General features: G+C 44.7%; 1 protein-coding gene across 3 annotated transcripts in view; it reads left to right on the top strand.

The window, feature by feature from the left end:
• Nucleotides 1–747: 747 nt before the first annotated feature.
• The window catches only part of scn5lab (sodium channel, voltage gated, type V-like, alpha b), a 501,419-nt gene continuing 489,415 nt past the window's right edge, over nt 748–12,751 (top strand). For all 3 annotated transcript variants that reach the window (XM_072576302.1, XM_072576305.1, XM_072576304.1), the window contains exon 1: nt 748–1,047. The gene's annotated coding sequence lies outside the window, so the exon portion shown is untranslated. The remainder of the gene's footprint in view (nt 1,048–12,751) is intronic.

Raw genomic sequence — 12,751 nt, forward strand, 5'->3', positions numbered from 1 at the left:
GATGGGGAACAGGAAAAGGCCATTCAGTCCTTCCAGCCTACTCCACCATTCAGTCAGATCCTGCCTGATCTGGTTATGGTCTCAGCTCTGCTCCCTGCCCCCTCCCATAACTGTTGTCTATTAAAATATCTATCTATCTATCTATCCACCTGTCTATCTATCTACTTATCTATCCCTGTCTGTCTAAGTCTGCCCCACTCTATCTGTCTGTCTATCTCTTTGATTGTCGTCTATCAATCTTTATTTCTCTTTCTCATCTGCCCCGGAGTCCAGATACACTACAAACCTTCCTAAACAGCCCTCTGGAGTTTATTTTTGTGAATTTTGAAAAAAAAAGCAAAGCGCTACTTTGTGGTTAGGAGTTTACACGGAGTGGGCGGGGAGTGGTGCCGTTGTAATCATTCAGCTCCCACTCTCTCCCTTGCCCAGCTCTCTTCCCTCCCCACCTCCCCCCCCCCCCCCCCCCCCCCACACACCCTCCTTTGCCGTGGCTTGTCAGCTTATGAGCTGAGGATGGCAATAGCTGAACACTGGGCGGTGGAAGAGCGGGCAGCAACCAGTGCAGGCAACGCCTCTTTGTGAGCTGAGAGCTGCATGTGTCACAGTCCATCAAACGCGCCGATCCACATCCCAAAGCATCTTCCTACCAACTGCAGCCCGCTGCTCGGAGCTTTAACTTTTATTCTTCAACAATAACAAACAACAAGACAGAGAGGGGTGGGGGGGTGGGGGAAGAGAAAACAAAACAGGTTTGAAATATTTCAACATCCAAGCTGGACAAGAACGTGTGTGATTTCACTGTGTAAAGAGAGAGAGAGAGAGAGACTTCCACACTTAAACGAAATACGCGAAGATGGAACGAGTTGAGTTGTTCAACAGGGGAGACTACAGGGAGACATGGTGACAATAGTGGATTTACTGACACATGTGAGGAGTTTTACTGCACAGCCCCTGTCTGTTGGAAACACAGCAGACTTGGAATCAGCTGGAGGGAAACTTGGCGGCCGCTTCGTTGTATGATGAAGATTGCTGGTGTATTTAATAACGGTGAGAAAAGCCCAGGTCTGTGAAGGGGTGCGTGGGGGCTACCAGGGCGAGAGAGAGAAAGAAAGAAGTTCGAGAATCTCTGCCGCACTTTGTGTACTTTTGTGTTGCTGTTGCTGTCAAAAAGCGATAGAAATTGCAAATCACAGAAATGACAAGGGGGTGCACAGGGAAGGGCTTTTGAATACAGGGAGCAGCTGTGAAAATAAACCTGTCAGGGGTTGTTTAGTGTTTGTGTACGTGTGTGTCAGATGCTCTTTTCTTTAATACCTGGGCAGGATTTGAGAGATTTGTTTACTTTAATACAGCAAGGACAGTGGAATCGCATAGATATTTCTTGTAAGTTCCAGCCCCCACCCCCACCCCCCACCATCGAAATGGGACCACCTTTGCGTCTTCGACTTCAGACAGTCCCATCTGAACTCAGCCTTTTGCCCACCGAGACCACTCTGCCCACTGTTCCTATTCTAGCTCTTTAAAGACTTGACAATTAATCCTTATCCACCCCCTCCTCCCCCAGTTTTGTCCCCATAAACCTGCATTGTATATTTCCTATATGTACTCACTATATGTTTCTATTTTTTAAGCGCATATTCAATTCCGCTCCTGAAAGTTACTGTCGAGTGGATTTCTAATTGTACCTTGCGGCTCGAGATAACACCCCAGCATTGTTTTAAAATCTGTCACCCTTCCCCTGCTTCTTTCGTCAAATAATTTAAATGTATTGTTGGCCCTTTAGTTTGTAAAAAACAGTTTAGACTTGAATACTTGGCCAGGTTATAAACTGTTGCTCTCACGGGGCTAAAATAATTTTTAAAAAAACAAATTAAAACAATAAAAAAAAAGAATTATAGCGCAGAAGAATCTTAACAAGGAAATAAAGCAATGGAAAATCTGAAGAGGCTCATAAATGAGCATGAGCAGCCTAAAAACTAGGGATGGTACAAAGATTTGAGAGAGAGCAGTAGCCGGCCTAAGTTATCAGTCTAGCCACACACATCTGAGCTGAAATATGATCTACAAAGTGGATTTGACACTGATTTAATTTCCCTTTGTTTGAACTGTGGATTCCTGCTTCAGAGTTGGGCGCACAGTATGTGAGCAGGGGTAGTTTCTTTCACCCTTCAAAACATCGGGATTTCCTCCATTCCCCCCCCCCTCCAATGTGTCATCTCCCCCCCCCCCCCTCTCCCTTACCCTGCGTTGTCCCCTTCACATCTGGGATCACAGCGGCCTCTCCCTTATAGATGGTGGCTCTGCACTTGAGCACGGAGTTGTACTAAAGCCGGTGCAGAGCAGCTCAGAGATTTGAACCCCGGGTAGAGCTGTTTGCAAGACGTCACACTTCACCCGGTTGAAGGAGGGTGAGATTATCACCCCTCAAAATTGCTGGACCTCACTGTGGTGAGGGCACTGCAGCTGAGCCTTGTGATATTACAGGGAACGTTAACGGGCAGAGGGGTGGAAGTGGATAGGGAAGAAAGGTGTGATTAAAAATAAATAAAGGGTGTGTGTGAACACAATTGGGAGAAGCAGAAGCTGGGGCGTGCTGAGGGTTGTTTACCTGTTTGAGAGCAGGTGGGTGGCAAAAGATGTTTTCAGCTCTCTGCTAATAAAAACATACAATGAAAACATTAAATCATAATAATAAAAACACGCTCCAATCCAATCCTGTCTGAGGAAAGAGAGTTGGGAAAATCCGAGTAAATGTAATCTTGATTGGAGCGCATCCTTTTAGTTTTCTGTTTGAAACAAACATTGATGGCTACCTGTTGAGCATTTGTGAAAGTAGACAGGGCAGATGAGGAAAAAGGTGGGGACGGCTCGATGCTGTGCTCCTGAGTTTTCCCTTGAGTACTCCAGCACAGAGAGAGAGAGAGAGAGATGGAGCCTGTAACCTGTGCCCGTGGAAATGGAAACCCAATCAGCAAGTCCCCTCAGCATTTTCACAGAGCTGCGAACAGGGAACCTGGCCCTTTGAAGGGGGCTGTGTGTGCGCAATAACTCACACAACTCCCCCGGGGGGGTGGGGGGACAGTTGCCGTCTTCTGCGATGTTTCAGATTGAACGCAGCTACAGGCAGATCAAAGTAGGAAGGAAAAACAAGGCCGGGCACTAAATCAGTGCCTTGTCATTGCCCTGTGTTGAGAAAGTGGTTGGTGACATATTGCTAGAATGTGTGTATGGCGTGGATCTGATTTGTGTGCGGGTCGGACGGATGATCCAGGTTTAAAGTGAAAGTCCTCTGCTTTCGTTGCTTTAATCATTGCAGCTTAATCGCTTCATTCGAAACTACTCTTTATACCGAGTGGGAGCGGTGGTTGAGCTCATACTGGTGAACACTCAGACATGCAAACAGACAGATTTCACCACATGTACCCCCCCCCCCCCCCACATATATCCACACCAACATCTATATACACATGCACATACAAACATGCACGTAGACCAACTCAAATCCCGCACTCACATTCAACACACTCATCCTGACACATACACAGTCATACACACCCACACATGGACACACCTACACATGGACATGCACATATTAACATATGCGTACGCACTCACATGCACAAATACACCCATACAAACACGCGTACACATACATACCCATACGCAGATAGGGGTTGGCACGGTGGCACAGTGGTTCACGCTGCTGCCTTACAACGCCAGGGATTCCGGGTTCCATTCCAGCCTTGGGCGATTGTCTGTGTAGAGTTTGCACATTCTCCCCGTGTCTGCGGGGGTTACCTCCCACTGGTGGTAGGTAACTGGTAGCCACTGGCTAAAATTGTGCAGATTAAGTGGACTGGCCTTGCTAGATTATGTATAGTGTCCAGGGTAGGTGGGTTAGCCATGGGAAAATGCAGGGTTACACGGATAGGGTGGGGGCCACTCTTCAGAGGATCAGTGTGAACTCGAAGCGCTGAATGGCCTGTCAGGATTTTATACATATGTCCACACACACACACGTACAGAGACAGATACTTTATCTGTCCAAGGTACTGAAATAGGCAGAAAAATGGAGTATTGGTGGTGTGGAGATTGGATGGGGTTAGAGTGAGGAATACAGAGCAGTATATAGCATGTTGGTGAGTTTCCATTTCCCATGGGGACAGACCTCCTCTGAGATTGTATTTTGTTTGAAATCTCTTCCTGTTTGCATATAGCATTCTGACAGAGATTAGATTATATTCCCTACAGTATGGAAACAGACCCTTTGGCCCAACAAGTCCACACCAATCCTCTGAAGAGTAACCCACCCACCCAGACCCATTTCCCCCCTGACTAATGCACCTAACACTTTTGGCAATTTACATGATCAATTCCCTGACCTGCACATCTTTGGATCGTGGGAGGAAACCAGAGCAGCCGGAGGAAACCCACGCAGACATGGAGAGAATGTGCAAACTCTACACAGGGCAATCGCCTGAGGCTGGAATCGAACCCGTGTCCCTGGCGCTGTGAAGTAGCAGTGCTAACCACTGAGCCACCGTGCCAGATGCAGATGAGATTTAAAAAAAAGCCCCTCATCTCATGTGGATTTGAAAGGTGTGATCCTACAAGTTCAAAGAACAGCTGATGTGTGCTGTCCAATGACCTGGCCAGTATGTATCCCACTGTCAACACAATCAAAGCAGAATGTCTGACTGTTATCTGCTGTGCAGCAGTTTGGGTTGTTCCCTTTCTTACATTGTGACAAAAATGGCACTTTGTAGGTACTTTATTGGCTATAAACACTTTGGTTTTGAAAGGCATTCTAAAAGAGCTGTGAGAAGAGAGAGACCTGAGGTTGCTTGTGCACAAACTTTCGAAGGCAGCAACAGAGATTAACAAAGGCAGTTGGCAAAACATATGGGATCCTGGGCTTTATAAATAGATTTGATTCATCGAGCTTACAGATGTACAGCATGGAAACAGACCCTTCTGTCCAACGTGTCCATGCCGACCTGATATCCTAAATTAATCTGGTCCCATTTGTCAGCTCTTGGCCCATATCTCTCTAAACCCTTCCTATTCATATACCCATCCAGGTGCCTTTTAAATGTTGTAATTGCACCATAGAGACATAGAGATGTACAGTACGGAAACAGACTCTTCAGTCCAACCCGTCCATGCCGATCAGATATCCCAACCCAATCTAGTCCCACCTGCCAGCACCCAGCCCATATCCCTCCAAACCCTTCCTATTCATCCAGAAGCCTTTTAAATGTTGCAATTGTACCAGCCTCCACCACTTCCTCTGGCAGCTCATTCCATGCAATACACGGAGTTCAAAAGCCATGGAGTTCTACTAAACTCACGGAAAGTGTTATGGTGTATTGAGCATTCTGACCAATTCTGGATATTAGATTTTAGAAAGAATACTAAAGCTTTGAAGTGGTTAGACCATAAGTTGTAGGCCATTCAGCCCATCAAGTCTTCTCCACCATTCAATGAGATCATGGCTGATCTGATAATCCTCAACTCCACTTTCCTGCCTTTTCCCCATAACCCTTGATTCCCTTACTGAATAAAAATCTCTCTGTCTCAACCCTGAATATACTTAATGCCCCAGCCTTGTTAGTCCTCTGTGGTAAAGAATGCCACTGATTCACTGCTCTCTGAGAGAAGACATTTCTCCTCATTTCTATCTTAAGTGTGCAACCTCTTATTTGAAGATTGTGCCCTCTAGTCCTAGACTCCCCGACAAGGGGAAGCAACCTTTCTGTATAAACCCTGTCAAGTCTCCTCCAAACCCACATCGTCAGTGTAAATACCACCCTTTCCCAGTTGCTGTTAGTTCTGAAGTAGGATCACTGGACTCAAAACATTAATGCTGCTTTCTGTTCACAGATGCTGCCAGACCCTAGATTCATACATTAATACAGTGCAGAAAAGGCCCTTCAGTTCATCCAGTCTGCACCAACATAACTACCACTAAAATTGCGCTAATCCCAATTTCCTGTACTTATCCCATATCCTTATTAAAGGCCTGCTGAATATCTCTAGCAATTTCTGTTTGTGTTTCTTTCAGATCTCCAGCATTTGCTTTATTTGCTTTATTTCCTCTGAGAATCTTGAGTGTTTCAGTAAGATCTCTCATTCTCCTAAACTCCAGAGAGGGCAAGTCCAACCTACTCAATCTCTCCTCGTAAGAAAATCCTTCCATATCCAGGATTAGCTTAGTCAATGTCCTCTGGACTGCCTCCAATGTAAGCATAGCTTTCCTTAGATAAGGGAACAGCACTGTTCGCAGTATTCCAGCTATGGTCTGACCAGTGCCTTGTATAGTTTCAGCTAGACTGCTCTGAAAATCAACTTGTCGTTAAAAAACTGTAGGATTTCAGTTGCGTGGATAAGCAGGAGGTGCTGGGTTTGTTGACATTAGAACCGAGAGGGTTTACAGGAGATAAGATGGAAATGTTCAAAGCTTTAAAGGGCTTAGTTATATGAATGAGGGGAAATTGCTTCCAGTGCACCAGGGATAATAATGACATTGCATAGATTTTAGATAATTGGCGACAGATCCAGAGGTGACACGGGGAAAATCTTCTCTACGTAATGAGTCATTACGGTTTGGAATAATCAGCCTGATCCAACAGAGTGTGAAGGAGTTAACCTTTCAGGGTAATGGGGTAAGAGTGAGGGAGTGGAACTCACTGGATTGCGACTGAAAGAGCTGACATGTACTTGATGGACTGAATGGCCTCTTGACGTAGGAGAAAATTACTGCAGATGCTAGAATCTGTAACTGTAAACAAAAATTGCTGGAGATCACAGTGGGTCAGGCTGATTCCGTGGAGAGAGCGAGAGAGAGAAAGAAAGCTAATGTTTCGAATCCAGATGGTTCTTCCTCAGGTCTCTGGGTTTGTTGTTTGAGCCACATGCAAGCAACTGGGACTTGTTCAGTTTAGGAAATCTGGCTGGCATGGGCGAGTTGGACCGAAGGATTAAATGATTATGACTAAGACTGTAACAGTGGAGAGTGTGGTGCTGGAAAAGCACAGCAGGTCAGGTAGCATCTCCTAGTTGATCATAACTGTAACAGGTTGACTTTCACCTTGATGACCCGGTCTTGCTGTTATAGCGGTGCTCTCTGACTGGTGCCATGTCCACATAATCAGTAGCTCCATCCTCAGATACTTTCACACTTGCTTTAGCACTGCCCATTGGATTTACTCTTCACACTGCATTAAGCAAACAGCATAAAGAGCCTTCTTCCAAAGAGGAGAAAGTGAGGACTGCAGATGCTGGAGATCAGAGCTTAAAACTGAGTTGCTGGAAAAGCACAGCAGGTCAGGCAGCATCAAAGGAGAAGGAGAAGCGACATTTCGGGCATATGCCCGGAATATCGATTCTCCTTCTCCTTTGATGCTGCCTGACCTGCTGCGCTTTTCCAGCAACGCAGTTTTAAGCTCTAGCTTCTTCCAAAGAGTCTCATTTCACTTTGCATTAATGGAATCACTTTGGTCCCAGCTATAGGATTTACCTGGCAATGTGGGCACTGCTTCACCCTAATCTCAACAGCAAAATGCGCTGCCATCATGCATTTAATGTTGTGAAACAATGACAATAAACTGAATCAATCTAATGCCTTAATGTATTGGAACATGCCAAAGCGCTTCCCAGTGGTTTGTACAGGACATTGGTTAGGCCACATTTGGAACAATGCGTTCAATTCTAGTCTCCCTGCTGTAGGAAACTTGTTGTGAAACTTGAAAGGGTTCAGAAAAGATTTACAAGGACGTGCTGGGACTGGAGGGTTGGAGTTATAGAAAGAGGCTGAATAAGCTGGGGCAGTTTTCCCTGGAGTGTCGGGGGCTCAGGGGTGACCTTGTAGAGGTTTATAAAATCATGAAGGGCATGGATAGGGTGAGTAGCCAAGGTCTTTTTCCCAGGTTAAGGAAGTCCAAAACCGGAGGGCATGGATTTAAGTTGAGAGGGGAAAGATTTAAAAGGGACCTAAGGAATAATCTTTTCATGCAGAGGGTGGTGCATGTATGGAATGAGCTGCCAGAGGAAATGGTGGAGGCTTGTATAACTACAACATTTAAAAGGCATCTGGATGGGTATATGAATAAGAAGGGTTTAGAGAGATATGGGCAAAGTGCTGGCAAATGGGACTAGATTAATTTAGGATATCTGGTCGGCATGGATGAATTGGATCTAAGAGTCTGTGCTGTACATCTCTTCGACTCCATGAGTCTAAGAGCATTATGCATTGAGTCACACAAAGACAGACTAAGACAAATACTTGGTGAAGAGGCAATTTAAGGGAGTGACTTAAATGAGGTAATGAGTAGACAGGCAATAATGGGAAAGGATACAGTCCCGGGGACTGAGGCCTAGACAACTAAAGACAAGACCACAAATGGCAGAGTGATTAAAACCAGGGGCCAGAATTGAAGGGGCATCACTGTTTGATAAAATTCTGGTTTTGGAGGAGATTAAAGCGATAAGGAGAGACATGCAGAAGGAGGGATTCGCAAATAAAGACGAGAGTTTAAAATCAGGACATTACTTGGACAGGAGCCAGTGTGAGTCAGTAAGCACAGGATTGATAGGGGAGCAAGATGGGCAGCAGCATTTTGGATGACCTCAAGCTTACAGAGGGTAGAATGTGGGAGACCTGCCAGACTTATATTGGAATTGTTCAGTCCAGAGCTAAGGAAGGCATGAATGAGAATTTCAGCAGCAGATGAGCTGTGACAGGGAAACTGTCAGGCAGTGAAATGGGAAAAGGAATGAGCTAATGCTGTTATGGAATGAATATGAGGCCGGAAACTCATCCTGGGCGTCAAATGTGACACAGTAGTCATTACGAAACTGGCTTAAATTTAGACTGTTGTCAGGGAGAGGGATGGAGTAGGTAGTTAGGGAATGAAGTTTGGAGCAGGGAAGGAATTTCTGCCAATGTGCCATTTGTCAAGCACATGCTAAACATATGATACATTCACAGGACGTGGGCAACACTAGCTAGGCCAGCTTTTGTTGCCCATCCCTTAATTGCCTAGAATAGGTTAAGGAGCAATCATGTTGCTGGGGGGCTGGAGCCACATGTATGCCTGACGGAGTAAGGATGGCATTAGTGAACCAGATGGGATTTCTCAACAATGGTTTCATGGTCATCATTGAATTCAAATTCCACTATCTGCTCTGTTGCAGGATTTGAACCCAGTACCCCAGAAAATTACCTGGATCTCTAGATTAACAGATCATCATCTCCCCATAATCTTTCCTGAAAGAAATTAAGTTTTGCAATGTTGGAATGGCAATAGTAGCAGTTGACAGAAGTGTTGCCACTACAACAGCTTGTATTGATAAATACCTTTAAGTCAGCAAAAACATCCAAAACAGCTTCACAGGAAGTCTCATCAAACAGAATTGGATATTTAGCCACGTAGAGAGATATCAGTACAAAGGAGGTATCAGTATGGCTGACCCAAAGCACAGGCAAGGAGGCTTTGAGCAGCATTTTAACTGAGGAGCGAGAAGAGAGAGAGAGAGAGAGAGAGACAGACAGACAGACAGACAGAGAGACAGAGGAGTTTAAGGTGGAAATTCCTCAATGTAGGGCCCAATCAACTGAAAGCATAATCACCAAAGATAGAGCAGTTTAAACTGGGGATGCTGTAGTGCTCCAAACAGAATGCAGGAACAATAACATATGTGTTTAGCTTCATCGATTGGTTGCAGGAGGAACATTGACAATGGAGGCAGGTTCCATTGAGGCATCCGAGAGAGCATTGGATAACTATTTGGAGAGAAATGGTCTGCAGGGATATGTGATAAAGGCAGGAGATTGGCGCTCGATAATGGAACTGGAGCGTGCACACTGGGCTGAATGGCCTCCTTCATCACCATTGAAACATCTGTGGCTCTACGTTGTTTTTGACATTTGCGAAATAGACTGCAATGTCATGCAAAATTGGTACTGGAACCATTTAATGCTCAGTATTTTCACAAGGGACAGAGCGAAGTTTGGATTTGGGTTTTGGAAGAGTCTGTGCTCCAGTTTTGGGGGGTCCTGCACCACGTGCCTATCAAGATAAGGAAGCTCTGAAAGTAGTGCAGCATTAGAATTCTCTTACTGACCCTATGTGCCTCATTACCATAACACAAAAAAGGTAAAAGCAAAAATGTCAAGAGCGTGAAGCAAGCTGGTCAGTCAGCACTCTCTGTTCTTTTACTGTTTTTCCTCATCTGAGACAATAAACTTACTTGTGTATCTGTTTATTTGATGTCTGTGTGGAGGAGAATTGAAGAAGCAATTAATGCACAGAATCTTTTCTTTTGTGGAATGTGGGTATTACTGATTAGGCCAGCATTTATTACCTGTCTCTAATTGCCCTTGAACTGAGTGGCTTGCTCAGCCATTTCAGAGTCAACTACATCGCTGTGGGTCTGGAGTCACATGTAGGCCAGACCAGGTATGAATGGCAGTTTCCTGCCATAAAGGACTGGTGAAGCAGTTGGTTACACGGTCACCATTAGACTGGCTTTTAGTTCCAGATTTTATGGGATTCAAGCCCAACTACCCAGAGCATGAACCTGGACCTCTGGCCTACTAGATCGATGATATTGCAACTAGGCCACTGCCTTCCCATGATGTTAATGGTTGTTAAATCGACTGGTCACCTTATACCATTGACATGATATTTTTCATTTACTTACTTGTAGGACATGGCCATCATTGGCTGGAACAGCACTTGTGGCCAGACCCTAGTTGCCCTTGGGAAGGTGGTGGTGAAATAACTTCTTGAACTGCTGCAGTTCAGGCTGCTTTTGCCTGAAACATCAATTTTCCGGTTCCTTGGACGCTGCCTGACCTGTTGTGCTTTTCCAGCACCACTCTAATCTTGACTCTAATCTCCAACATATGCAGCCCTCACTTTCGCCTAACAATAAGGAAGACTTAGAGTCATAGACCATAAGGATGTACAGCATGGAAACAGACCCTTTGGTCAAAGTTGTCCATGCTGACCACATATCCTAAATGAATCTAGTCCCACTTACCAGCATTTGGCCTATATCGCTCTAAACCCTTCCTGTTCATATACCCATCCAGATGCCTTTTAAATGTCATAATTGTATCAGCCTCCATCACTTCCTCTGGCAGCTTATTCCATACACTTACCACCCTCTGTGTGAAAAAGTTGCCCTCAGATCCCTTTTAAATCTTTCCCCTCTCACCTTAAACCAATACACTCTAGTTCTGGACTCCCCACCTCAGGGAAAACACCTTGATTACTTACCCTATCCATGTCCCCTCATGTTTTTATAAACCTCTATAAGGTCACCCCTCAGCATCCAGGGAAAACAGCCCCAGCCTCTCCATGTAGTGAAATTTGCCTTTCACCTGATTGACTCTGAACCTCAATAATGTGTTTGCATTAATGTTACACTTCTCAACACTTTCCTTGGTGCCAGTGTCGTGGCATTGTACCATCTTGTTCATTGCCTGAGCTTTGTTCAGTGATCTGGCTTGGCTCTAACCAGATTTCCTGCACGTATGTACCCAAGGTCCCTTGGTGTGCCAAATATTTGGCAGATATCACAATAGCCTATGGATTGCTGTGGTAAGCCCTGCTTCTGTAACAGATCTTATTGGTTTAGTGGGCTTTGATGACTGTTGCAACAGTGTTGGCTGGAGGCCATTTAGCTCAGTTGGCTGATCAGCTGGTTTGCTCTGCAGAGTGATGTTCAATAGTAATGGTTTAATTCCCACCTAGCTCAGGTTACTGTGAAGGGCTCTCCTTCTCAACCTGTTTCCTCACCTAAGATGTGATGAACCTCAGGTTAAACCACCACCAGTCGCCCCTCTCTAATGAGAGAGTGAGACTTTGCTAACGTTACCTTAGTGTTGGTCGCACATAAAGAATGCAACTGGTGTCCTGCCACAATGGCTTCGTATGTACATCCTTCTTCAAGTAATATGTCAGTGTTCTTTTTATTGTTAAAGAGGGAGATGCAGAGAATACACTCCACAGTCTTTAGTTTTACTGTATTTCATCATTTTTGTTTTTATGTGAGCACTTTTAGAATTTTCTTCCAATTTGAACAAACTTGGAATTTAATCATAAAGAAGTTAACTTCAGGCTAATTAATGCCATAACTACAGAAATGTATTGACTATCTGTACTCACAGAAGGTGATATTACTGCTCGTCTGACTTCTAAGGAGTCCAGGAATGTTATCCAGTTTGTCTTCAATTAGCTTTCCAAATATCTGTCATTGAGATCTTGGAGTCTTTTTATACAGATGACCACCACAGCTAACTGTGTGGGCTTTGTCTTCATTAGCTACTGTTGCAGCAATCATTATGTTATCCCTCATAAAAGTAAACTCGGCTCAGATAATGTGGTATTGACAGATCAAACTGAAGTTTATTATAGCTGGCCATTACACACATACCATTCACAGGCATATCAATGTCTAGGCTCAGGTTAAGCTGCTTGCTTACAAAGAGCAGCAGATCAAAGAGCTTCTATTAGTGTGTCATGCTTCAAGTAATCCTGCGTAAAATGGTATTATATTCTTAGATCACACGCCATAATACAATGGTGATATCATGAATGTGTCCCTTAAAGTTTAAAATCACACAATGCCAGGTTATCGTCCAACAGGTCTATTTGGAAGCACTAGCTTTCAGAGTGCTGTTCCTTCAACCACCTGATGAAGGAATGGCGCTCCGAAAGCTAGTGCTTCCAAATAAACCTGT

The sequence above is a fragment of the Chiloscyllium punctatum genome, chromosome 8 (assembly GCF_047496795.1).
Source record: "Chiloscyllium punctatum isolate Juve2018m chromosome 8, sChiPun1.3, whole genome shotgun sequence".
NCBI classification, from domain to species: domain Eukaryota; kingdom Metazoa; phylum Chordata; class Chondrichthyes; order Orectolobiformes; family Hemiscylliidae; genus Chiloscyllium; species Chiloscyllium punctatum.